This window comes from Microcaecilia unicolor, chromosome 2 (assembly GCF_901765095.1).
Source record: "Microcaecilia unicolor chromosome 2, aMicUni1.1, whole genome shotgun sequence".
Lineage (NCBI taxonomy): Eukaryota > Metazoa > Chordata > Amphibia > Gymnophiona > Siphonopidae > Microcaecilia > Microcaecilia unicolor.
In genome coordinates, this window is record NC_044032.1 from 582,612,341 (window position 1) to 582,636,149 (window position 23,809).

The following is a 23,809-nucleotide window of genomic DNA, read 5'->3' on the forward strand; positions in this document are numbered from 1 at the left end:
CCCAAGATGGGTGGGCAGAAGAACTCCACCTTGTCCCACAAGTGATTTGGTCTCTCTCTCTCTCATCTGCATGCCATATGGTTCTCAAACATACCCCCTCCCCTGCATACACACTGCTCATATTGGCCCCACAGCCTTCCGTCTGATGCAACTTCCTGTTTCCACATAGGAGGGACTACATCAGAGGAAAGGCTGTGGGGCTAGTGCGAGCACTATGTATCAGTTGCTGCTCGCTGCAGGTGAAGATCTGCTATTTAAAAAGTATGCAGGAAGGATAGTTGTTGGGAGTTTTTGGCTGGTGGGGCTTGGGGATCCCTGCCAGCCACATCATATGTGTGCTGCTACTAGGTGGGCCTGAGCCCAAAGTGGGTGGGCCTGGGCCCACCTGGGCCCACCCTTGGCTACGCCACTGGAACGTTGTGCTCTGGTTTTGAATCTGTGTTCCCCTGTTCGAGGCTTTCAGTTACTTCCCCTTTGGTGCCAGCGTGTGTGTGTGTGTGTGTATTCAGCTGGCTGTTTAGTTACCTTTGTCTGAGTTTGTTTCTGTCAGCGTGTGTGTGTGTGTGTGTGTGTGTGTAATCAGTTCACTTGCCTCCAGCTGGGGCTCTCCCTCACTGCTTGCAGTTCTCTGTGGGAGGCCAGCTGCTTTGTTTGTTCAGTGGGAGTTTTGCTCTCTTTTTGCTGACTGAGCAGGCTGCTGGTCCATGGGCCTTCCCTCAGGTTTGTTTGTTTATTTTGTTATATTCTTCCTCCATGTTCCTGCCTCTGACTTCTGGTTCAGTAAGTGTTAACCCCTTGTGTACTGTGTCTCTGCCTCTGACTTCTGTGTGTTTAAGACAGAGGATTTTCTTCCTCCCTTTTGTGTCTTTGCCTCTGGCCTCTGGGTTGGGGGCTAGTCTACTTTTTGTTTGCTGTATCTGTCTCTGGCTTTTGTGGCTTTTAGTTAGTTCTTTTCCCTTCTGTGCTGGGGAGTTCCTGGCTGCGGTTTTCTTGTGGCAGCCCAGTCTTCTGGTTGTTTTCTCCGTATTCCCCTGTGGTTACGGGGTGCTCCCTGTACTATTTCTCCTTTCCTGTGCTAGTTCCCTGGGGGGGAGGGGGGGTGTTGCACCCCGCTCTGGTTCCTGTGGTGTCTTTCCTTGTTATAAACTAGCGAGCTGAAGACAGATAGGACAAGCTTTAAGTCTCCAGATAATTGGCCTTGAAACTAAAGCACCACAATTATTACAGAGAATAAGAGTAATCTTGATTGGTTGAAATGGGTGTACTATGATGGGGTTGTAATTAGGGTGGATTTAATTAGTGATAAGTAGTGTATGTAGGAAAGCTATTTAGGAAGTGTCAGTCTTGGGTTACTTAAGGAGCCTAGCAGGGTGCACTAAATCTGAAAGGACCTGATAAACGTAAGAGGCTTCTTCCAGAAAGAAAATGCTTTTTCGTAATGTTCATCTCTTGCTGCACTATATATAATCACTCCAAATGCACATATCATAATCACCCAAACAAGCGTGCAAACTACACCAACATTCATCTGTACCATCATCGCACGTACCACATCACCCACAGCTACAGTCCAACGTCCATCCCATCTCTGCCACGCTGCCATCACAACCTTCAAAATGGCAACCAACAACCACAACAAGTCACATTTCCTGCCATCAACACATCCTTCTCTCAGCAAAAATCGCCACCCACATATTTCCCTCAACACAGATCTCCCCCCAAAATGCCACTTCAGTTCTATCACATGCGCTTCCAAGCACCGTGAATTACATTGCACCACTGTGTACAAAAAACTAGAAGTTAGAAATTCCCTCTATCCGCTGTCTATAAATATTCACAGCCTTAAATTGTCATAACTCTGGTATTCTGGTTAAAGCTGCCTTAGCTGTTTTCATAGATTCCTTTACCATGGCATAAATAAATTCAATACTGTGCATGAAATCTGCTATTCACAAAAATACAGGCAATTTGCACAGGGGAAGTGTTATGATTCTGCTAGACTGGCAGGGAAATGACTGGGACTCGCCTCTGATTGGCCTGTTAGGGATTGAGCTGACGTCTGAGGCAGCAGACGTCAGAAGTCAGATCTATTTAAACCTATCTTTCCCTACAGTCCATGCTTTAGCATTGATCCCTGTCATCTGAAGCATGTTACCATCTCTCTGTCTGTGCTAGTAGCACACTGTGCTTTTGTGGGAGTTTGTTTACTACTCTCATTGCTCATAGCTTCTCTGTGTGCTGGTTGTTCCCAGCGTATGCTTGTTTGTTTCCCTAGCTAAGCTGCTTTCCCTGATTACCTTGCTTCCCCGCACCTGAAGGTGCTCTGTTGCTCTGTCTCTGTCTGCTGGTTGTTCCCAGCTTATGCTTGTTTGTTTTCCTAGCTAAGCTGTTTTTCTTGATTATCTTGCTCTCCTGCACCTGTGAGTGCTCTGTTGCTCTGTCTCTGTGTGCTGACTGAGGGCCAGATGCACTAAAGTTTAACGACCCTTTTACAACCCTTTAACGAACAAGTTTTAAACCGTGATATGCATTAAAGGCCTTTTTCCGAAGACAACAGCAGCTAACGAAAAAGGAATGCAGATGAGCAAATTGTTTAGAAACCCTATTGGAATGAGATGCATCAAAGTTTACCGCTTGCCCTAACGCAGGAAAACCACCAGAAAGCTAACGAGAGGTCTGTACCTCTTGTTAGGGCTGCCCGGCTTCCAAACTGTAATGAAAAAAAAAATCTGGAGGGAGGGGGCAAAAAAGCTTGTAAGGAGCATCCTTTATGAGCGTCCTTGCCCCCCCCCCACCCAAGGTCACCGCTGCTCCCCACTCCCCCTGCATTAAAAAGCACAAAACTTAAAACTTTATCAACCCTGGCCCCCCTCCCACCTTCCTTTCTTTCTCCCACAGCTCCGCCTCCTGCCATCCTCCGACCCCATGCCCCCCGCCCGAGGTCGCCGCTGCTCCCCACTTCCCCCTGCAGCTTAGAAATCCAAACTTTAGCAGACGGGGGTGGGCCCAGCTAAGGGAAGAAGGAGAGACGTCCTGAAGACTCGCAGTGATCAGATGTTCTTCTTGCCCGTGCAGCGCCTTCACACAGAGGTGAGAGGCGCTGCGCGGGCCTGGTAAGGCGGAGGGGGGGCCCGGTGGAGGGGGTAGTGGCGGCGATGACCTCAGGGGGGTGGCAGGGGCGGGGCACAAGGGCAGAGGATGGCTGGAGGTGGAGCTGTGGGCAAAAGAAAGGAAAAGAGAAAGGGAGGGGGGTCGGGGCTGCTAAAGTTTGGATTTCTATGCTGCAGGGGGAAGCGGGGAGCAACTGTGACCTCGGGGGGGGGGCAAGGCCGTCCATACAGGATGATCCTGATGAGCACCTTTGCCCCCTCCCGAAACACATGTGTTTGTGTTTTGTTTTTGTTGTTGTTGTTGTTGTTGTTTTGATGTTTGTGGCATGCGCAGAGCAGCCAGCATAACGCTTGGCTGCTCTGCGCATGCCTTAGGGGCCAATTACCAACGGGGATTACACCAGTTTAATGCATTGTACTTTATAATACCGCACCAAACATGTGCGACTTGTTTTTTGGGTGCATTCTTCGTTTTTTCAAATTTGTTATGGACTTTTAAGTTTTAGATTTTTTTACGTTTGGTTGATGCATCTGGCCCTGAGTTCTGGTAAAACATTGTTTGTTTTTCCCCTTTGTTAACTTTAATCCTTTGACTGCAGTGTAAGCCCTGCTTCTTCTTAACTTGTGTTTAGCAGCTTGTCCCTTTAGCCTGTTTTCACGCTTTTTCTGCTGTGCTTGTCTCCTGATTCATGTGAACATTGCTCTTATCTGTTTGGTGTATGTAAAGGCAGCCTTTCCTGTTTGCTTGTTTTTCCCTTTGTCTCTATTGTCTGTTATTTGACTCTGTGGCTCAGCCATGTGTATTCATATAGGCGGCTTCCCTTTACCCTTGAGTACTATATGGTACAGCCTAGGGTGTTCCTATGAGTTGCTTCCCTTTTTCCTTGAGCGCTGTGTGAGGCAGCCTAGTGTATTTGAGTGCTGTATGGTACAGCCCAGCGTGTTCCTGTGGAGCTTCGCTCTTATAAAGTCTGTGTCCCATTCTGTCCTCGGCTTTCCATTTTTCTCTGTGGGTTTTGCCTCTGTGACGTTCTGGCAACAAATCTATGACAACGAATGGACAACACAAACAGACTCAACCCAATTTCTCCATGACTCGGACAACAGATGCAGAATCATATTAGACAACATAGCACCACTCCAAACCAGAACCTCACATAGAAAAAAATCAATACCATGGTTTAATGAAGAAATAAAAGAACTAAAGACACAAGTCAGAAGACTTGAGCGTGCATGGAACAAGAAAAAAGAAGACTGTACACTTAATGCCTGGAAGCAACTACAGAGGAAATAAAAATACACTATCAGACAGACCAAAATATTATATTATAAAACTAAAATCGGTCCAGGCTACAAGGATACACATAAACTCTTCCAACTTGTAAACAATCTACTAAATACCATGCCGGTTACCTCTAATAACATAGATACCCCATCAGCAAACAACCTGGCCAACTACTTCAAAGAGAAAATCATAAAGATACGAACCATTATACCCAGCAACTCTTTAAAGGGATAATCATTGAGATGGAGTAAAATTGAAGAGTATGAATGGATTTCTATGGAGTTTTTAAATCACTCACACGAGCACATCTGCGTCCTTAAGGGAAGTGACTTTATATGTATATATGTTTCACTGACAAGTTTTTTTCATATCAGTGGTATTTGAGACTGTGGTATGTGGGAGCACAATGTTCATAGCAAACTTTAATTATCATCATATAGTATTCAGAAATTATCTGTGTATGCATTTGTAAACAACTGAGGTGCTATATGAATTAAGTATGAAAAAGTATATATAAGTTGATTCTGATGTAGTGGTATGTGAAATTTGCATTATAATCAGTGGATGCAGGTGTGTGCACATACACTTTAAAGGAGGCGGAACATAGATTGTGCTATGATGGTTCCATGTGTGACACTACTACATGCTCCCCTTGGGGATGCTATGGGTGTAATGGGTACGAACTGAGCGCAATTCAAAAATGTATACAATTATGTTATAATGATCTTATATATATATATATATATATATATATATATATATATATATATATATATATATATATATTGTAAGTTTGCTCCTCCTTCTCTCGGCAGGTACAGCTCCAAAAACCAAAAGAAAAACCCCTCAACCTCAGGGGCCGGTCACTTTAACAAAAAAAAATCCACAGGACAGCCTTTTATTGCATCGGAGGTTAATCCCTCCGCCTTTCAGCCTTTATTTCCTCTTACGGCATACCCCCCCCCCCTTTTCCTCTTTTCAAGCCGGTCAGTTACACAGTTCATGCTTCAGCAGCTACTTCCCCTCTCCCTCCTTTGCAAGCCGATCAGTTACACAGTCCATGCTTCAGCAGCTACTTCCCCTCTCTCCGGGAGCATTGCCAAAAAAAAAAAACACAGTATAAATGTCCACAGTTCAGTCTTTCCTTAGCTTGAGAAAAATAAGCAACAGTCTTTTCTCTCTTTCTATCTCTCTTTCTCTCTCTACGAACAATGGCTCTGCGCGGGCTCAAAGCCTTGGGTCCCACCCTCTTGGTCAGTCACACTCTCTCCTGACCTCCTCCCGCAGACCCGGCTTGGCCCCGCGGTTTCTCTGGCCTTCGCTGAGCCAGAGCTGCACAGTCCATCGGCTCTTCCAAGGCGTTCTCAGGTTCAGTCATCTCCATCGGGCAAGGCTCCTCTCTGTCCCCTCCCTCCTCAGGAGCCCAATCCATATTCTCTGCACCCCGCCCCCTCTCCAGCTGCTGCCCCTTTTCCTCATTAAGATTCTTTGGTGTCTTTTCTTTCTCCAGCCACTTGTTCCACCATCCTCCCCCCAGGTTGGAGAATTGGCTTTACTCACTCCCCTGCGGCCCTCTTCTGGTGACTCCCCGGAATACACGTACTCTCTCCTATCCCCAGGTTCCCTTAGGGCCTGCTGGGAGTCGTAGTTTCTCATGTCGAGGTCTTTCTTGGGAAAAGCCTGCCGGTAACGGGGGTACTCTTGCCTATTCCAGGGTTCCTTTGGGGCATGTTGGGAGTTGTAGTTCCTTCCTCTCCTTTTCCCTTTTTGTTCCCTAGCCCTTTCTACATACTCCTTACATACCCCCCCCCCCTTAAGCTTCCCTCTCCCCATTCTTCCTCCTTCCCCCCCTTCTCCTCCTCCACCCGGGACAGGGCATCCACATTTTCTAAACATCGACCCGGGCGATGCTCCACAGAATATTGGAACGGCTGCAAAGCTAAGTACCATCGCATTAATCTCCCATTATTATTCTTCATCATATTTAGCCATTTCAATGGAGCATGATCAGTAACCAGCTTAAATTTCCTCCCTTCTAAATAGACACTACACTCTTGCACTGCCCATCGTATGGCCAAACACTCCTTCTCTATGGTGGAGTAATGCTCCTCATGAGGCAGGAGCTTCCGGCTTAAATAGAGCACCGGATGTTCTTCCCCTTTATGCTCTTGGGACAGAACTGCCCCTAACCCCCTCCCCGAAGCATCTGTTTGAAGGACAAAGGGTTTCTCGAAATCTACCGCCTTCAACACCGGTTCCTGGCACAGGGCCCTCTGCATCCGTTCAAATGCCCTCAACTCCTCCCCTCCCCACCTCAATCGATCCGGTTTTTTCCCTCTCAACATGTCAGTAAGGACCGTGGCCATTGAGGAAAACTGCGGGATGAACCTGCGGTAATACCCTACCATACCCAGGAATCTACGTAATTGTTTCTTTGTGTTTGGTCGGGGAAACTCTTGGATGCCCTTGACCTTATTTAATAAGGGTCGCACCTCTCCCCGGCCCACATTATATCCCAAATACTTCACCCGGTACTGAGCAAAATAACACTTTTGGGGGTTCAAGGTAAGTCCTGCATCCCTAAAAGCCTGCAGAACCGCCTCCACCTGTTTTAAATGGGTATTCCAATCCCCACTATGTATTACAACATCATCCATATACGCTGCGGCGTATGTCTGATGAGGTCGGAGAACCTTGTCTAGCAACCTCTGACAGCTCGCAGCCGCTGAATTAAGGCCAAAGGGTAATCTTTTAAACTGGTACAGGCCCATGGGCGTACTAAAAGCCATCTTAGCTTGAGCCCCTGGAGTAAGTGGAATCTGCCAGTAGCCTTTTGTCAAGTCCAGGGTAGTAAGATATTGTGCGGATCCTAACCTATCCACCAGCTCCTCAATGTAGGGCATAGGATAGGTATCTGCTTGAGAAATGGTATTAAGCTGGCGGAAATCTATGCAGAATCTCCACTCCCCCTCGGGCTTTGGCACTAATACCACGGGGCTTGACCAGGGGCTATTTGACTCCTCAATCACCCCGAAATCTAACATTTCCTGCACCTGTTTAATAACCTCTTTCTTTTTCAAGGGGGACAGCCTATATGGCCTTTGCCGAACTACTTTACCTCTTTCTGTTCTAATGTCATGCTCCACCAGGTGAGTATTCCCCGGACACGCCGTTAACACATCGTCAAACCCTTTTAGGAGCCTTTCGATCTCCTTTTTTTGTGCCTGGGGCAACTGGGGATTAATCCCGGGCTCCCCGGGCTTGAAAATATCTCTTATTTGCGGTCCCAACTCCTCTCCCTCCTTTTCTTCCACCCGGGTCTGAAAGTCTACCCTTGCTACCCAGGGTTTCATAAGGTTCACATGGAAGGTTTGGACACGACCCTTCTCGTTCGCCACTTCATACGTAAGCGGCCCTAGTCTCTTCTTCACAACCCATGGACCCTTCCACCTAGAGGCAAACTTATGAGGATCTTCCAAGACCAGGATAAGGACCCTATCTCCTGCTACAAACTCCCGTTCCCGCGTACCTTTATCATAATATTCCTTTTGATGATACTGGCTCTGTTCCAGCCTTTCCTGGGAATATTCCTGTAACTTATCCAATCGGGCTCTCAGATCCTGTAGATATTCTACCACTGACTGATCTGACGTTTCCGGAGGTACCCAATGTTCCTGTATGATATCTAAAATTCCCCTTGGCCTCCGGCCAAACATTAACTCGAAAGGGGAAACTCCCAAGGAGTCCTGCACCTTCTCCCTATATGCGTATAGCACAAAGGGTAACAGTTGGTCCCAACCCGTCCTATCTTCGCCTAGCGCTTTTTTTAACATCCCCTTTAAGGTTCTATTAAAACGTTCCACCATCCCATTTGTTTGCGGATGGTAGGCCGCGGTACGGATATGCTGTACCCCAAAAGCCTCCCATACTTGCCTTAAGGTGCTTGACATGAAGTTGGATCCCCTATCTGTCAAAACCTCTTGGGGAAACCCCACCTCACAAAAAATTTTTATCAGTTCCCGGGCAATACCCCTCGCGGATATGCTCCTTAAAGGTATGGCCCAGGGGTACCTAGTGGCCATATCCATTATCACTAACACATAGAGGAAACCTCTCGGAGATTTTGTTACTGGGCCAATAATATCCATGGCTATTCTCCTCCCCGGTTGTTCCACCCTAGGGAGTGGCCTTAGAGGGGCCTTAGGTGGGAGATGCTCTGCCACCTTCTGACAATTTGGGCAAGACTTGCAATACTTCTCCACCTCCCCATAAACTCCTGGCCAATAAAACCGCGCCAATATCTGAGTTAGGGTCGCCTGAGAACCCTTATGCCCCCCCAAAGGATGATCATGAGCCAGCCTTACCACTAGTGGACGAAAAGTTTGCGGAACTACTATCTGTCTCCCTCCTTCAGCGTTTTCCCAGTTTGGCACCCTACGATACAATATGTCCCCTTCTACCATGAAACCCGGAGCCTCAATGCCCCCCCCCCCTGGTGTGCCCTCTCCCAGGCATATTCTAAAGTGGGGTCAGCGGCCTGCTCCCTATGAAACTGGGGAAACTGTTCCTTCAATTCTTTCGGGGCTACCGGCAGGTAACTTTCTCTTTGTACCTGCTCCCATGCCTCCCGTCTACCCCTCTGCTCCTTTTTCCTCAAAGCTTTACCCTTTCTCCCTTTTCCCGGCTCCCCTAAGACCTCTCCCTGAAAAGGGAAAATACTCCCTATTCCCTCTTCCTCCGCCAGGGTCCTGTCGTGCCTGTGCGCGGGTAGTTACCAACACTTCTTTTTTTCTAATACAGTCTGTAAACGGCGGCCAATCCCTTCCTAAAATCATCTCCTGTGGCAACCTGGGTAGAACAGCCATGGCTATCTCTATCTCTCCTGTGGGCCCCTTCAAATTAACTCTATGGAGGGTATACCGCGTACTGGTGCCATGTATACACTGAATGGCCACTGCTCCTTCATAAGTATCCTTACCCCGTGTCCTCCTCTTTCTTAGTTGCTCCCATAACCGCCTAGAGATCATGGACTGATCGGCCCCCGAGTCTAACATGGCTAGAATAGGCAAACCCTCCACCTCCACCTTGGTTGTATACCGTGGCCTGAACCCCTGAGCAACCTGCGAGATCCACCCCTCCCGACCTAGGCAATCCCTCTTGAAGTGCCCTGGTTTTCCACACTGATAACATAGTTTTCCCTCATAAGAGGTAGCCTTCTTACCATGGTCTTCAGGCCCTACTGGCTTTTTACCCACCCCACTTGAACCGGCCTGCCCTCCCTGGGGATCATTCTTGCGGGAGGAAACTTTGGAACCCCAGCCTTCCTGAGGCCGGGACTTTCCGCCCTCCAGGTCGTGCCCCCCCCCCCAATGTTGGGCTTCCAGGTACCATTCCAACCCCGCTACCACGCCCTCTACCATCCTACAGCCCCTTTGGACCAGCCCTGCCCTAATCTCCCTGGGTAGGCCCTGCAGGAATTGCTCCACTACCAGTTCTTGCAGAATCTCGGCAGTGGTGTGGTGATCGGGTTCCAACCATTTTTTTACTAAGTCCATCAGTCTATTGGCCACCGCATTAGGTGTTTCCCCCTTTTCCCATTTCGTGGACCTAAACTTTCGCCTATAAGCCTGGGTACTGAGTCCATATCGGTCCTTGATGGCCTCTCTTAACCTCCCATAGTTGGCAGCGTCCCCAGGGGGCAAGTCTCTAAAGGCGGCCAGAGCCTCCCCTGATAGTGAAGGCACTAATCGCATGGCCCACTGCTCTTGTGGCCATCCGGCGGCCGCCGCCACCCTCTCAAATGCGGTCAGGAAATCATCCACATTGTCCTGCTCAGATAACTTCCCCCAGTTAAGTGCATTCATGGATATAGGTCCTACCGCACCGTTTCCTCCGGTCCCCTGTCCGGCCGTTCTGGATTCAAACTCCCTAGGGGTACTGCTCCCCCTCTGAAAAAAGTCCTGGAGCAGATTCAACACTGGTTGTTGTTGATCTCGGGCGGCAGTCAAGGACTCCTCCACCATCTTCGCAGCCAGTTCTTGCTGCTTCTGGAACTGCATAGTCATCCAGGCGAAGATCTCCTTGGGATCCATACTTGCGCTGGAACCGCTACTCCTGAGGAAAGAAAAGCAGAGGACAAACTCCAAGTGCGATTTCACCACTTAGGTTTTCCCTCTATTCCCCCCCCCCCCCCTCTTGGCCCTGCTTACCAGAACCCAAGACGGGTCTGCGCTGTGCTCCGCGTTGGTCCCTCCGTCGGGATTTTCTTTCTTGCTTGTCTTGGCCTCCTCGAGCGACAGGTCCGCACCTTGATCCCACCACTGCCACCAATTGTAAGTTTGCTCCTCCTTCTCTCGGCAGGTACAGCTCCAAAAACCAAAGAAAAACCCCCCAACCTCAGGGGCCGGTCACTTTAACAAAAAAAAATCCACAGGACAGCCTTTTATTGCATAGGAGGTTAATCCCTCCGCCTTTCAGCCTTTATTTCCTCTTACGGCATACCCCCCCCCCCCTTTTCCTCTTTTCAAGCCGGTCAGTTACACAGTTCATGCTTCAGCAGCTACTTCCCCTCTCCCTCCTTTGCAAGCCGATCAGTTACACAGTCCATGCTTCAGCAGCTACTTCCCCTCTCTCCGGGAGCATTGCCAAAAAAAAAAAAACACAGTATAAATGTCCACAGTTCAGTCTTTCCTTAGCTTGAGAAAAATAAGCAACAGTCTTTTCTCTCTTTCTATCTCTCTCTCTCTCTCTACGAACAATGGCTCTGCGCGGGCTCAAAGCCTAGGGTCCCACCCTCTTGGTCAGTCACACTCTCTCCTGACCTCCTCCCGCAGACCCGGCTTGGCCCCGCGGTTTCTCTGGCCTTCGCTGAGCCAGAGCTACACAGTCCATCGGCTCTTCCAAGGCGTTCTCAGGTTCAGTCATCTCCATCGGGCAAGGCTCCTCTCTGTCCCCTCCCTCCTCAGGAGCCCAATCCATATTCTCTGCACCCCGCCCCCTCTCCAGCTGCTGCCCCTTTTCCTCATTAAGATTCTTTGGTGTCTTTTCTTTCTCCAGCCACTTGTTCCACCATCCTCCCCCCCAGGTTGGAGAATTGGCTTTACTCACTCCCCTGCGGCCCTCTTCTGGTGACTCCCCGGAATGCACGTACTCTCTCCTATCCCCAGGTTCCCTTAGGGCCTGCTGGGAGTTGTAGTTTCTCATGTCGAGGTCTTTCTTGGGAAAAGCCTGCCGGTAACGGGGGTACTCTTGCCTATTCCAGGGTTCCTTTGGGGCATGTTGGGAGTTGTAGTTCCTTCCTCTCCTTTTCCCTTTTTGTTCCCTAGCCCTTTCTACATACTCCTTACAATATATATATATATATATATATATATATATATATATATATATATATATATATATATATATATATATATATATATATGAGGTAATTGTTTGAAGTTGACCTAAGGAATAGTATTGTGTAATGGTACTGTAGGACTTAGGTAGTTTATTGTTATTTTTCTTCCGTTTGATTAGTGCATGTAGGTTATACCTGCCAGCTTTTGTCTGTCATCCTTCCCTTTTGTCACTAGCTAGCGCTGTGTGCGTTGCATGCACTTCAGTCCCTTTTGGGACCCCTCGTTGTTCTTTCTCCCTTCCCTCATGTATGACTCAGTTCCAGATCGGCCGTGAGGCCCGTACACTTGGACTCTGTATGAGTGGGTTCTCTTTCAGCCGTGAGGCCTGCCTGAGTGGTCTATCTCCCGTTTCTGGTGGTGCTAGTGGATTGTGCTGAGTATGCAGGGCTTTGTGGCCGTGGTACTGCTTTGCGCCTGGTCGATCTAACCCTAGGCCTTGGCCAAGATCCTTCCTAAGCTTCAGCCTAGGCACAGATGCTCACGAACAGTTTAACAGGAAGACATTTTTAAGATAGCCGTGATTCTCACAAAAATTATTTCCTTCCCTGCATAAATTAAATACATTAAAAAAATGTCATTTACAATGTTAGAGCATATTCATATCTATGTAAAGTAGAATCAAAATCACAATATAACTTTAACTTTTCTTTTTTCATTACATCTTATAGTGTTTCAAATCTGCTTCCTGTCACTAAAGAAACAGGATGTGAGCACTAAACCACACAGAAACAAGCAGGCTTAATTTATGATATCCTTTCATTTCAGCAATATTCAAGAAACTTCACTTATTATCAAAAGTAAGTTAAGATTGACTTTCACTTTAGCATATTTCAAACAATAGACATTAACCCTATAACTTTCAAACATAGTGACAATTTGCTGAAACTCAAAATTTTCTATTTATTTCATGCTGTGACAGAGATCAAAGTACTTCCTCAAAACTAATCTAAGCAGGATGACAATGCAAAACTTTATTTACATATAACAGATTTAAAATTGAGAAAACATCATAAGTTAGATACTTCAGTTAATGAAAGACCTTGTTTTTCTTTCTTTTTTTGCTTACGTAATTTCACTGTAATGTAGTTTCTATAACCCGTAAACCCAAACAAATGCAAAGACAACTACATTCCCCAGAAATCTCAAAGGTTAACAAGAAAAAAAAGGAAAGAAAAAACTCAGTCCTTTAACACATTTCTTTAACAAATAAAATCAAGAAAATAAAAATACATATGTTCTATATTCTTACTCGTATACATCAAAGCAAAGCTTCAGCAAATACAGTAACTTTTTCTCTTACCCCTTGCCGTTGAACTGTGAAGGATTAAAAAGACAAAGGAGTTTACAGTTTTCACAAATCACATAGCTTAGAATCATTTTCTTTCATTTCACCTACAGATTGCTTATCTAACTTCAATTGCAATGCATGGCATGGTAAAGTCATATTCTTTTAACCCTCTTGCTAGGAAAGAGATACTTCAAATAATATGTTAAAAATCATTCTTACTATCTCCTTAAAATTTTACACATTTAAATATAGAGACTTAAAGGACAGCAAACAGTGTTAGATAAGAGCATGCCAGCAGAACACCTAGTCAGCCTACAATTCCCTAATATATATATATATATATATATATTGTAAACGGGACCGCTGCGCCAGTAGGGGGAGGAAGGAAGTCTCCTCCCCAGGATTAATCCAAGCCCCACAAATTGCCACCAGCAGATACTTTCAAATATTCTTTTCTTTTTATTTTTGTTTCCAAGTTACAAACAAAAGCTTCAGTCCAGCCCTGGGTTAGGGCTGCCCCAGGCAGGGTAGTGCTGCCCCTCACCCCGCAATCCAAAGTCTCTGACCTTTCTTAAGGGCTGCAATAGTCCCCTTTGGAAATACTTCCTTTTCACAGTATGTATCACAAGCAGTGCTGGCCTTTCAACAGGATTGTTCCCTCCTGTCCAACCAGGGTTTCCAGCTCCCACAGTCCTTACCCAACAAACAGGAGTAGCTGGGGAACCAGGCCTATAACTCTTCCAGCCCTCTGCACCCCCACAGCAAACAGTTCTAATCCAAAACAGGCTTCTTCCTTACAACAGGTTTTAAATCAAAAAAACTTTTAAACACATAGCTTTCCACCTTCAGGTGCTACCTGCCTCAGGGCTCTCCAGCTCCCATTCCATCCTCTTTCTGCTTCTTGCTCAGCCTCCTTAACCCCCTCCTCCACCTGCTTCTCACCCCACCCTTCCCTCTACAAGTGGGAGGAATCATGTATTGATTATGGAGCCAGGGAACTGGGCTTCTTCCTTCTCCCTCCCTCTTGTGGTCAGAGTGGGTATATAATCATCTTGTCTATCCCTGGGGCTTCCCTTGCTGGGACGGGCAATGCATTCTGGGAGACGTAGTTCAGGATCTTGTTGTTTCATTTTGTACCTCTGGGCTGTAGCCTTGTTACAATATATATATTTTAAATTTAATCAGGCTGAGTACTCAAGTTCTGCTCCCTCTGCCTAAAAATATCATTAGAAGGGAATCCTCCAGTATTCCCTTTAAAGAACACAATTTAGAATAATCAAAATTCTCAGTTGTAATGCTTTGTTTTCTCTAGAATATTCATACTTGTTTTCTTTTCAGTTCCACTGCAACTTTAACAAATAGCAGTGTAAGTGAAACAGATCACTTAAACATTTGTCAGCTCTCCTTCCATACCCATGTGGTTTTCTATTGCCACAAATTCTACCAGTCATGGCTTTTCCAATTCCTTGCATTACTCTTAGATAGTCATTATCAAGGAATAAGAATGAGAGTTTATCCTGCCATGACCCTAATGTTGGACAGTCCCAGCCACTCCTAACCCATGGCTGTCTTTACTTCCTGCAGCAGTTTCCTTATCATTAGATGTTTTAGAACAAAGAGGCCCCATAATAATAAAGTATAGTGATATTACCTGATTAGGGGTCTTCTTCTGTTCACGTCTCCTAGGGATTCAGGATCCGAGTCACGACACAAGCTGAAAGCATTTAGGGCTGAGCTGATCTTTATTATGCCCTCCCCCACCAGGTAGTGGATCTATCAATTCTTTTTGCTTGTCCCTGGAGAGGTCAAGAGAAATAAAACACACACACACACACACACACACACACACTCACAAGATAAATATATACAAATCAAAGGCCTTCGGGAGAGAAAACTGAGGGTCTCATATAATAGCATTGAGGCCGCTCAAAATTGTCTCACAATTCCTCAGGTCCTCTGCTCTTTTATTAAGAATGCATTAAATCATAAATTGGTTATATCACAAATCACGGGACACAAATCATGGGACACAAACTTTGAAAAAATCATTGGCTAGATTATATTCTGCTTACATCTGCAAGTTCAGGAGTTCAGGGTACTTTCCAAAACTGCTAGTGGTTCCAGTAAAGTCTAACAGTTATAAAAATGTGGAAATATACATTTTTCCATATAATATCTGCATGCTCAGACATCTGCATATTTCTCTCTTACTTCCCTATTCCCTTTCAAACATGCATGTTTTTGACTTCCCAGGATCTGAACAAAACTGTTAATTCAACAAGTGTCAGCTATCTCTAACTAGGTTAAATGCATCTGTCCTGCTCTGTCTTAAAATTATCTCAGTTTCACATTTTTAATGTTTAACTCTTGATATTCCTTTCTGAACTGGGGCTGCTATCATTTTCATAGTACATCCTTAATACCATCAGTTGCACCCTGCCTAGAAATGTAGATAATTCAGGTTAGAAATGCTTTGTAAATAAATACTTATCATGATTTCCCTCCAGTCCAATGGACTGTTTTATCACTTTAACATCTCAGTCAGCAGATATTGTAGAGGAAGGGGGTTTCCACTGCTTGGGTTAGTAGCAAAGGAAACCAGTTGGCTCTTCTAAAGGGTAATATGCTCTACTCTCTCTGGAAAGTTTGTATTGGTGTGATATACAGACCTCATTCACAGGAAGAAGTTGACAGAGAATAATTGAAGGCATTCACAACATCATATGAAAAAAGAAGCACTATTAATAGTTATTTCGATTTGCCAGATGTTGATATCCCTTCTGCAGTGTTGTGTAGAAGTAGGGGAATCCTTGATTCTCAACATACAGAACTGTTCTAGCAACTGGGAATGGAAATTCACACCAAATTTTAATGACAGTGGTATAAAACCCAAGAATATCCAACAGCAATTCCACTGTAGTAATCAATCACTAACCCCCAGATTCTATATAGCATGCCTACAGATCTGCGCTAAAATCCAAATGGATAGCAGTGCACGTAATTTAACAAGATTAGCAAGATAATGAGCACTGATAACAGAACTTAACATGTAATAATGAGCACTAATTGGCACTAATTAAAATTTACACACACAACTCACAAAGCATATTTTGTAATGAAGTGCCGCAAACCTCTAATGCATGCAGGTAAAAAGGGGCATGGTTATAGGCAGGGAAATAGGCATTTTTTGGGCATTCTGAAATTTATGTGCATAGTTATAGAATATGGCACAGTGCACATAAATCTTCGTGTTGGGATTTACACCACATTTTCATTGGTGTAAATGGATGCATGTAGTTTTAGGCACTGAGATATCTACTAAGTGTATTCTATAAAGGATACTCTATATACCACACCTAAATCTAGGCACCACTTACAGAATACACTTAGCTGGCACTGATTTCTGCGCCGATATTTTAGGCGCCATATATAGAATCCCCCTAAATTACTAAATTTTAGGAAAAGGCCTCAGAAAAAAGTGAGTAGCTTTAACATAATGTTTTTGCTCCTTCTTTTCAATCACTGTCTTCAAAAAACCTCCTTTATTATACTTGAGCATCAAAATATGTAGAATAATGTATTCCACCACTTTCCCCAGTATACCAACAGAAGCATTTTTTTCTTTCTTTATATGAACTTTTTGAAGTAGATGTCTTATCTTGTATACTTTTCTTGTAATTCCAGCAACTCTGCCATGTAGTTACTCAAAACTCATATGATGGGGTCAGCGTTTTGCAGCTCCCAATGCCGCTCTGTCAGGGACAATTTAAGTTTGCTGCTTATAGCTCAATGGCATTCGAAACTTTGTTCTTTGCCCCAAATTTCACTAGATGATGTGATTCAATATTAGAACAAGTGTGGAAAGGGTTCAGTCAAAAGTGAGAGTCCTAGACTTCAGGGAAATTAACTTTGACAAGATATGGGAACACTTCACAGAGCTCTTACCTGGATTGGGGCATCTAGGGTAAGTAAAAAAAGCAGTTGACAAATCTGAAAAGAAATATTTTAAGGGCAAAAAGATATATTTTCTTAAGAAAGTCAATAAAGTGAGAAGAAAAAGAGGACACTGTGGGGCCCATTTTCAAAAGAGAAAAATGTCTATAAAGTGGCATAAAGCAGCATTTGGATGTTTTTCTCACAAAAACATCCAAATCAGTATTTTCAGGTTTCAAAAATACTAAGGTTCTCTTAAGGGCTATCATTAATCACTCCCTCTCCAAAAGACATTACAGTATGTGATACCAGCAAGCGAGCCTTCTCTGGAGTAGCCCCCACACTCTGGAATGCAATGCCTGAAAGACTCCACTTAACACATTATATATATAATTATCACTATAAAAATTTATGACATAGATGTATCTCTCATATAAATTTTATATTTATTTATTTATTTATTAAGTTTTATTTATTAGGATTTATTTACCGCCTTTTTGAAGGAATTCACTCAAGGCGGTGTCCAGTAAGAATAAATCAAACATGAGCAATAGGCAATTTTAGCAGTAAAAATATTCAAATAACAATACAAAGTATTGAGGGGCATAATTGAACTGGGCGCCTGAGGACGTCCTCAAAGGACGTCCCCGCGAAGGGGTGGGGAAACCCATATTATCAAAACAAGACGGGCTGCCATCTTTCCTTTCGATAATACGGTTGGGGACGCCCAAAACTCAACATTTAGGTTGACCTTACAGATGGTTGTCCCTAGAGATGGTTGTCCCCAATTTTTGGCGATAATGGAAACCAAGGATGCCAATCTCAGAAACGACCAAATCCAAGGCATTTGGTCATGGGAGGAGACAGCATTCGTAGTGCACTGGTCCCCCTGACATGTGAGGACACCAACTGGGCACCCTAGGGGGGCACTGCAGTGGACTTCAGAAAAAGCTCCCAGGTGCATAGCTCCCTTACCTTGTGTGCTGAGCCCCCAAAACCCACTCTCTACAACTGTACACCACTACCATAGCCCTTAGGGATAAAGGGGGGCACCTAGATGTGAGTACAATGGGTTTGTGGTGGGTTTTGGAGGGCTCACATTTACCACCACAAGTATAACATGTAGGAGGGGTTGGTCCTTTGTCCGCCTGCCTGAAGTGCACTGCAGTACCCACTAAATCTGCACCAGGGACCTGCATATTGCTGTCATGGAGTTGGGTATGATATTTGAGGCTGGTATAGAGGCTGAAAAAATATTTAATTGTTTTTTTGGGGGGTGGGATGGGGTTAGTGACCACTGGGGGAGTAAGGGTAGGTCATCCCCGATTCCCTCTGGTGGTCATCTGATCATTTAGGGCACATTTTTGTGGCTTGGTCGTAAAAAAAAAAAGGACCAAGTAAAGTCGGCCAAGTGTTCGTCAGGGACGCCCTTCTTTTTTCCATTATCAGCCGAGGATGCCCATGTGTTAAGCACGCCCCAGTCCCGCCTTCGCTATGCTTCCGACATGCCCCCGTGAACTTTGGTTGTCCCCTCAACGGAAAGCAGTTGAGGATGCCCAAAATCGGCTTTCGATTATGCTGATTTTGGTGACCCTGGGAGAAGGACGCCCGTCTCCCAATTTGTGTCGAAAGATGGGCGCCCTTCTCTTTCGAAAATAAGCCTAATAGTATGCAATATGTAATAGAACATTTTAATTGACAGTGAAGGGTATAAGCAAAGATGGAACATATAGATAGGTAAGATGAGTTAGAAAATAAGGTGACTAATTTAACATAAGGTGCACATAAGATCAGAGAAATGGTTAAATATTATCTCAACTAGGGCAGGAGTGGATAAACATGTTCTGCTGAAGTATGTGCAGCCCATATCACTCCTTGTGTGTGTGAGTAAGACTAATAAGTTAGTTATTACTTCCATTAAAGGCCTGGTTGAAGAGCCAAGTTTTCACATGCTTCCTGAAGTCTTTCAGGCAGTGCATTCCAGAGTGTGGGGGCTACTCTGGAGAAGGCTCGCTTGCTGGTATCACATAGTGTAATGTCTTTTGGAGAGGGTGTGGTTAATAATAGCCCTTGAGAGGACCTTAGTGTCCTTGTCGGTGTGTAGAGGATCACCCTATTCTTCAGGTACTCAGGGTCATTTCCTTTAAGGGCCTTGAAGATCAGACATAGAGGCATAATCGAAAGGCGCCGGCCAAATAGCTGGCCGGCCATCTCTGGCACCGTCGCCGTAAGCGGGCGGAGCCAACATATTTTTGAAAAAGATGGCCCGCCTTCTTTTGTTTCGATAATACAGTTGGGCCTGGCCAAATGTCAGAGTTTGCCGGGGTTCAGATGGCCAGCTTCGTTTTTCGGCCATAATGGGAAAAAATGCAGGCGATCTCAAACCTGGCGAAATCCAAGGCATTTGGTTGTTGGAGGAGCCAGCATTTGTAGTGCACTGGCCCCCCTCACATGCCAGGACACCAACCGGGCACCCTAGGGGGCACTTCTAAAAATTAAAAAAATAAAAATAGCTCCCAGGTGCATAGCTCCCTTCCCTTGGCTGTTTAGCCCCCAACCCCCCCCCCCAAAAAAAAAAATACTCCCCACAACTCTACCCCATTCCATAGCCCTAAGGGGTGAAGGGGGGCACCTACATGTGGGTACAGTGGGTTTTGGGTGGGTTTTGGAGGGCTCCCATTTACCACCACAAGTGGAACAGGTAGGGGGGATGGGCCTGGGTCCACATGTCTGAAGTGCACTGCACCCACTAAAAACTGCTCCAGGGACTTGCATACTGCTGTCAGGGAGCTGGGTATGACATTTGAGGCTGGCATACAGGCTGGCAAAAAAGGGGTTTTTTTGTTTGTTTTTTTTTGTGGGTGGGAGAGGGTTGGTGACCACTGGTGGGAGTAAGGGGAGGTCATCCCCAATTCCCTCCGGTGATCATTTGGTCAGTTGGGGCCCCTTTTTGAAGCCTGGTCATGAAAAAAAAGGGACCAAGTAAAGCCGGCGAAATGCTCGTCAAGCCTGGCTTTTTTTTTCATTATCAGGCGAAGCCGGCCATCTCGTGAGCACGCCCCCATCCCACACCTGTCCCACCTTCACTACCCTATCGACATGCCCCCTTGATGTTTCGCCGGCTCCGTGACGGAAAGCAGTTGAACCTGGCCAAAATCGGCTTTTGATTATACCGATTTCGCCGAGTTCAGGAGATTTGTGTTGGAAGATGGCCGGCGATCACTTTCGAAAATGAGCTGGATAGAGTTTTAAATTTAGCTCTGTATTGTACTGGTAACCAATGAAGTTTTTGCAAAAATGGTGTGATGTGGTCATGTCACTTACAACCTTCTACGAGTCTTGCTGTAACATTCAGAATCAATTGGAGCTGGTGCAGGCCCTTTGTAGTCAGACCATTGTATAGTGCATTGCAGTAATCCAGTCTTGATTTTATCATGGCACGCACAACTGTGATAAGATTTACCTTATTGATGTAAGGTGAGAGGCAGCATAGCTAGTGCAAAAAGTAGAAGCAGCTCTTGAAGGTTGTTTGGATTGGTGAATCAGAGTAAGTGTTGAATCTAACTGTATTCCAAGTTCCTGTCTTGTGATTTGAGGGGGAGTTTGTACTTCCCAAAATAAATGTTGATGTCAGATATGTATCCACTGTGTTAAGGACCCAGAGAAGCTCAGCTTTACTTGGGTTCAGGCAAAGTTTTTTGTATGTAGCCCATTCATGAATTGATGTTAGACAGGTAATCAGTTTATTCAAGGCTGTAGGTAAGTCAGGTTCAATGGGTATGAGTAGTTGCACATCATCCACGTAGGTGTAGAACTGAGTGTCCATTGACCGAATCAGCTCATGTAGTGACTTGAGGTAGATATTGAACAGAATAGGTGACAGTATCGATCCTTGTGATACCCCACAGGTCAGTGTCCATGATGGTGATGAGTTGCTGGCAAACATTATGGATTGTTGCCTGTTTGATAGATAGGATATGAACCAGGCAAGTACTGTTCCATTGATACCTGTTTCTGTCAGTTGTGTTAGCATGATTTCATGATAAATACACAAAATTGTTGCATTTATTGGCTAATTTGACTTTTTTTCTGATACAAAATAACTTTTTTATGCAGTACATATCTGCCAGCACTGAAGCTTTCACGTGTTTTTAGGTATAGTTTGAGAGTAAATTAGTACACGTTTGTATAGAGATAAACCTTCCCCCACCAAACTGAACTGCTCATTTACTAGTAATACTACAGGTAACAGTCTGGTTGCCTTATCATTTCTTCCTTTTTTCATTTGGCAGGAAGAGATCTGCACTTCTTATCCGTGTTTACTACTTCACCAACTTTAATTTGATAATTTTTTGAGTGCTTACATGGGTAAAAAGTTCTGCTATCCTCCTGCCAATGAAAGGAAGGTGGTAAGGATCATGAAAACATTTGTTGAAAGTATCATGAGAATAGAACATATTTAAAAATGTGCCACAAAATGAAAAAAAGTTGAGAAGCACTGTAGGGCCCTTTTACAAAGTGTCGGCAAGCCTTACCACTCACTATCTCGGAACATCTACCAGCCCAACATGGCTTCTGGCGGTTGTTCAGGCTCAAGCATGCACCATTTCTGATGCGCTGGAAAATATTTTTTCATTTAAAAGCGCAGCACTAACCTGACATTAATTGGGTACCACCGTGTGCTGCCCGGTTACCACTGGGTTATCACGGGAGCCCTTACTGCCACTTCAGTGGGTGGAGGTAAGTGTTCCCCTCACATGGCCACATGATAAGAATACTCTTACCACATGGCCATTTTTTAGGGGTTTTACCCACTGCAATAACAAAGGCCCTGGCACGTGGGAAAAACGGTCCCCGCCCCTACTGCTGGGACCTTTTTCCTTCAGCTTAGTAAAAGAACCCCTGTGTTAGCTGACTGACTTAGAACAGAGCCATTATGCCTATGTCACCTCACCATAAACAAGAAGAGGACACATATTTTATACCTTTAGAACCAGACACTACATAACTAAGGGTTTTAACAAGGTGCGTTAATGGAGTAAGCTTACATTAATGATTAATGTGAGTTAATTGCTCAGAAGTCCATTTTATTCCTATGGACATCTTAGAATTTAGTGTGCACTAATAATTAGCACACTCTAAATCAATTGGCATAACTTAGTAAAAGGAGCCCTTCAAAGGTAAAACCAGATGTATTATCTTGTTGATTCCATATATCGTATTGTCTTTTAGCTTATTTAGTCTATTTGCTTCAGGAAAAAATGTTTAAAGCTATTCATCCTAAATCACAACTCAGACATGGAAATGCAAAAGACTGAAAAGCATCAAGATCCTGTTATAACAGCAAGTACAAAGGGAAAAGTTCCCTACAGGAAAAGAACATAAATTGATTGTGGTGGTGTTGATAATGATGGTGACATTAAAGTAATTCAATTGATAAAAATACCAGTCGACCATAAAATGTAGGTCACATAAAAACAGTTTTTCTAACACTGCCAGGCTTATGGCTTTGACATCTAAAAAGATGTCCTCTAATATGGAAACAAATTTATAATACAATATCACTTCACTCCTTATACCCCACACAAATAATAGAATTTCCAGGCATTTCACCCAGAAGCAAAATATTGTAATGGTTGGCAGTATTTGTGCATCATTCATTATTGATTTCATGTTGCATCTAGATAATAGTTTATCTGATATCCAAGAACCCTTATGAAATTTATTCCTGTCAGGAGAGCACGAAAGTAATAGGAAACAACTTAGTGAAACAAATTACAGTGTGTGCTTCTTTGCCAAATGAGTATTCCTGTAACTGCTCTTAAGAGTGAATTGAGTCATCAGATGTAGGATCACCTCACATGATAAGATAACCATCTGAAAGATAAATAGCTCCAGGCAAATGCTTTCTGTTATCAGTTCCACATTAAGATATAATAAATCAAATGCAGTGTTGTACTTATCGTGTTGATGTCTATATGTAGTCATGAACATACGATGATGACATGTGCAGATCACAGCAGCAACTTGTGGTTAAAGAACATTTTAGATAGTTCATCAGTCAAAGGCTTTTTCATAATGGAAAAGAGAGAGGAAGAAGATGATAGCTCATGCAATAATTCATTCAGGTCCTGACTCATGAATGCTAAAACTTAAAAACAGAAGACATGCATATAAACAATAATAAAACATTGTGCTACAAACACATTAAAGGCCCTGTTTACTAAGCCAAGTTATAGGTGCGTTAGTGTTTTTTAACACGCATTAACCATGTATGTATGTTAACCATGTACTTGCCTACAATATCCCTATAGGTGCCTACACAGTGAACTCGCTAATTGTAGGTGGTTAAAAATGCTAACATGTCTTCGTAAACAGGGTCCTAAAAGAGGTGTTTATTAAATATACCACTTCCGTTAGTAATCTCTTACCCCTCCTGTAGCCCATTTCTCATCTGTGATTGGTGAAATAGACTACACACTTGTGGCCATCTGAGAGGGTATGTATTGCAACAGAAAGTCCTTTGACTCCCTCAACATACAATGAAGCTACAAAGTAGTCAATTTAAAACAAATTAGAGAAAATATTTCTTCACTCAATGTGTAATTAAACTCTGGAATTTGTTGCCAGAGAATGTATTGAAAGCAGTTAGCTTAGCAAGATTTAAAAAAAAAGGTTTGGATAGCTTCCTAAAAGAAAAGTCTATAAGCCATTATTAAGATGGACTTGGGGAAAATCCATTGCTTATTTGTAGAATAAGCTGAATAAAATGTACTGTTTTGGGATCTTGCCA